The sequence below is a fragment of the Engraulis encrasicolus genome, chromosome 1 (genome assembly GCF_034702125.1).
Source record: "Engraulis encrasicolus isolate BLACKSEA-1 chromosome 1, IST_EnEncr_1.0, whole genome shotgun sequence".
NCBI lineage: Eukaryota > Metazoa > Chordata > Actinopteri > Clupeiformes > Engraulidae > Engraulis > Engraulis encrasicolus.
In genome coordinates this window covers 44374890-44379889 of record NC_085857.1, presented here as the reverse complement: position 1 = coordinate 44379889, position 5000 = coordinate 44374890, and the positions used below count along the sequence as shown (strand labels likewise).

General features: G+C 43.6%; 1 protein-coding gene across 1 annotated transcript in view; it reads right to left on the bottom strand.

Moving 5' to 3' along the window:
* Positions 1-5000, bottom strand: part of trip10b (thyroid hormone receptor interactor 10b) — a 38693-nt gene that overhangs the window by 27670 nt on the left and 6023 nt on the right. The gene's annotated exons all lie outside the window — the stretch shown is intronic.

Sequence of the window (5000 nt, the reverse complement as noted above, 5' to 3'; positions counted from 1 at the left end):
CAGGTTGGTGGGAGGAGTAATTAACCAGTGCTCTCCCCATCCTCCCTACATGACTGAGAGTACCCTGAGCATGGTACCGTTCCGCCACACTGCCCCCATGCACGGGGAGAGGCATAAAATGCAATTTCGTTTTGTGCAATGAACACTTGTGTGCTGTGTCACAATGACAATGGGAGTTGGAGTTTCCCAGGTGTGCTTTCATTTTCATTCATAAAAAGTAATTACCATAGTATCCCATGGGAACATCATAATGGTCTTATCAATGAAAGAGTCATAGAAAGAGGGAATTGAAAAACCAAGAACGCAATTCAGCAACTCATTGTTCTCATTGTTCTCACGCGACGTGGGTGTTTTGATGTTCTACGGTCCTGGAACCATAACCAACACCTTCAAATAATGGAAACTGAAATACCTAAATGAAAATACCTCTTCCCTTTTTTTGGTCGCTGTTCTCGGTGATGTCATGAAAAAATCTGTCACAAGTTACAGCGGTAACACTACGTACAAGCGCCATAGCGGGTGGAAATAGGAGTGACCAAAAGCACTCCTATTATTATTCTAGTTATTTTTTTACTTTTATCCGTTTTCCTTTGGTTTCACTTTTGGTTTTGCCTTTGTGTACCATGTCATTACTTAAAGACAACATCACATTCAAGGGTCAAAGAAAGTCAAAACTGAAAATAACACAGCAATGGAGTACATTGTTCTCTTTTTTGGTCTATTCACCCAGTTCTCTTTTTTGGTTTTCTGGGTGATGCCACCCAATGCCATCTTGTCCTCTGAGATGAGCTATTACACTGAAGTGGAAAAACCCAAGTCCTCAAAGTAAAAACCCTTTGCTCCTGCCAATTCAATCAACCAGCGGATACTAATTAGACCATCCCTTAAGCCAGGTTGATGAGCAAACATGAAATGGGAGCACACAGGCATAAGAAAGACATAAGGACATGTATATGTCCCCGGTTCTCTGAAGGAATGGAGAGAGTGAGAGTGTCCTCTCCTATGGGAGTCACATCCTTGGTAGTACAATCACAAACACATTTACCCTCCCTGTCGAAGGCAAAAAGGCTGGCATGAAAGAAAACCTGAAGCAGGACTTTTACTCGGACAGTCCAGTTTTTCCACCTCTGGTTATAGGCTATATAAATGGTAAATGGTAAATGGTAAATGAACTGCATTTATATAGCGCCTTTCTACTCCTTTGAGCAGTCAAAGCGCTTTATGCCTCACACATTCACCCAGTCACACTTACATTCACACACCAGTGGCAGTGGCTGCCACGCATACCACTCTGCCACCAGGAGCAACTTGGGGTTAAGTACTGTATCTTGCTCAAGGACACTTCAATGGGGTCAGGCAGAGCAGGGCTCGACCCTGCAACCTTTGGGTTGCCGAACAGCTCCTCTACCACCTGAAGCATCGCCAACATCATATAAACCATATATACCATAACACCATAAATAATTCCAAGAGTCACAGCGATAGAGTGGGAAGGCGGGTGTGCTGTGGTCGTGTGGGCTAAGGCGCTGTACCATTACATCACATTTAGCTGACACTTTTTTTATTCAAAGCAACTTACACTTATTTACAGGGTATTGGTTACAGTCCCTGGAGCAGTGTGGAGTTAGGTGCCTAGGGCACCTCAGCCATGGAGTTTGGTGGGGAGTGGTAAGGTTGAGGTTTGAACCTGCAATCCTGTGATCTAAAGCCCATCTCCTTAACCACTAGGCCATGGCTGCCCATATCTATATCCAGGGACCAGGGTTTGTATCTGACCCGAGTTCAAATCCAGATGCTTCCAAATCTTCCTCTCCTCATGCACTTCCCTTGATGCAATCGCTGTCCTGTTTGATTGAAAGGCCACTCCAAAACATTGTTACAGCTCAAGTTCCATTGTGTTGATCTGTCCATCTGTATATCAGTGGGAAACCGGTTTGCTGTTGGATTGCTTGACTGCGACATAGTATTTTCTTCTCTTTTTTTTGGTTTTTGGGGTGATGCCATCGCACCCTCTGCATTACAGACAGCGCCACCACAGGGAAGAAAGAGGAGCTGACACTTCTGGAGAATCTGGAGTGACAGTCTCAGCTCACAATGTGTGAATGTGTATGGGCTTTAGTGTGTCGGCGGCATGTAATGTATCTTGTGTGTGCATGTGTGTGTGTGTGTGTGTGTGTGTGTGTGTGTGTGTGTGTGTGTGTGTGTGTGTGTATGAGAGAGAGAGAGAGAGAGGAGAGAGAGAAGAGAGAGAGAGAGAGAGAGAGAGAGAGAGAGAGAGAGAGAGAGAGAGAGAGAGAGAGAGAGAGAGAGAGAGAGAGAGAGAGAGAGAACTTTGACACAGACCCTAATGATGTAGGCTGAGCTTGATCTTCTTCGAATGGATTGGCATCAACAAAGTAGTAATTATTTAATAAGTAACCTAATAGCGTAGTAATGTTGTAGTAAACTGTAGTGAAGATTTTTCAGCAAACAATGACCCATCACCCATCACACAAGTGGAATGCTTCTGAGACATACTAAGAACAAAGAGGCCACAATTCTCATACCGAACAGCTGGCCTATTAATACCTAGGAGGAACCATTACATTACATTACATATAGCTGACACTTTTATCCAGCGACTAACAGTTATTTACAGGGCATTTATAACAGTCCATACAGCAATGTGGGACTGGCTGCCTTGCTCAGGGGCACCTCAGCTATGGAGGAAGGTGTAGGGAGAGGTAACATTGGGGCAGCCGTGGCCCAGTGGTGAGAGAGTTGGTCTTTCAATCTAGGGGACTGCAACCAATACCATGACAAATAATAACTGTCAGTCGCTCTGAATAAATGAAAGTGTCAACTAAGTGCGATGTAATGTAATGTAAAAGGTAGGATTCGAACCTACAACCATCTGCTCTAAATACTAGAGTAATAAGAGGTGTTTATACATTATAACCAATTTCCATTCCCACAGGTACAGGTAAGGAAAGGGACAAGCAAGTCGTGAGGGGGAAAATCATGTAACATTGCGTAACATTACAAGCTGAAGGCAAACAAGCCCTGTCCATGACTCTGTACATCTATCAGGGCAATTTAGTGCAAACCATAATAAACATCATTTATGGCTCTCGTTTTAGTGCAGAGCAACGTCCGGTCTGACTGACAGAAAATGTGATTCTTTTCAGACCACTACTACTGCTTGTTCACCGCAGGCCATGTGTTAGTCAAGGTGAGTTAGCAGGGAGAGATTACTGAACAGACCTACTGGGCTAAGGCCCAGGGGCCCAGGAGTAGTTTCTGTTATGTGGCCCCTGGTTTCTGTTATGTGGCCCCTGAGCCGAATCCTCTGTTTCCATTCACATATTGCCTTAAAATCACATTTTTCACAACTTTATTACTTTTTTTCTCAGGGGACAACCCCTAACCCCTAAATCTATTTTTTGAATAGACATATTTTTGTGGGCTTTATGCCTTTATCATGACAGGAAAGTTGAATATGCAATCGGACATGCAATCTGCACTCGCACACGGGTCCCAATTAAGGCTGTGCAATATATCGTATTAATATGGTGATATCAAACTATATCAAATTTCATAATATTGATTTGAAACAAGAAATTTGTCATTTGTCTATACTGCCAAAAGGTAGGTTACCCTAAGTGCAATGCATCCTCCTCCACGTGAGCCATTGCGAGCACAAAGCAGACTTGCTACCCAACATAATACCACTGTGTGCTATCGATGTCCCTCCACTCTAACTACTGAAGGGAGGGAAGAATGTTGTTGCTTAGCACAATTCATTTGTCTTTAAAAGAAATATCGTCTAAAAATATTGTGATTTATCAATATTGACTGAAGTGATCGTGATTATTGATTTTTCTTATAATCGAGCAGCCCTAGTCCTAATGAGCAAACGAGTCCATTTATGGACGGGTGCTTTAGTGCGCAGCGCCACAACACCCCTAAACAGTGACACGGTGATAGACGAAATTCTAGTGAAGCGATCTCTCTCTCTCTCTCTCTCTCTCTCTCTCTCTCTCTCTCTCTCTCTCTCTCTCTCTCTCTCTCTCTCTCTCTCTCTCTCTCTCTCTCTCTCTCTCTCGAACACACACACACACACACACACACACGCTTCCTTTATTGGCCTCTTGGGTATTTTATCATCACCATCCAAATGCATTGTCTTTTCCAAGTACATAACAAAGTGCCACACACACACACACACACACACACACACACACAGACACACAGACACACACACACACACACACACACACACACACACACACACACACACACACACACACACACACACACATACAAAAACAAAAACATAAATGTAGACACCCTTGTGCTCGTAATAACAGATTCCAGTGTTACAGTTCTCCGGGGTATTTCACCATCGCTGTAGTAATGCATTCCTGTACGCTACATAGAACAGCGCTTCACCATGTGCATGCAAACACACACACACACACACACACACACACACACACACACACACACACACACACACACACACACACACACACACACACACACACACACACACACACCTCAACAGAATTGTTCTCTCTCTCTCTCTCTCTCTCTCTCTCTCTCTCTCTCTCTCTCTCTCTCTCTCTCTCTCTCTCTCTCTCTCTCTCTCTCTCTCTCTCTCTCTCTCTCTGTCTCTCTATCTCTCTCTCTCTCTCTCACACGCACAAACACACACTCACACTCAGATAGGAAAACTTGTTAGCCAGTTAGCAACTTCGGTGGTTGCCAATGAGAAATTGCATTGCAAACAACAAAGTAGCTAATGTAGTTAGCAACCATGGTTTTGTGAAATGCACCCCTACAACAGAACAGTCACTGACGGTTACAAAACCCATCATCTGCAGTTACACCAGCTCTTACTTAACTATTAGAACTCCAGCATCAGCTGTTAAAATATTAATTACGGTACTTTACTGTGTAACTGACTGACTTATTACGGTACAGTGTAACCGACTGGGTAACACTTTAGAATAACGTCC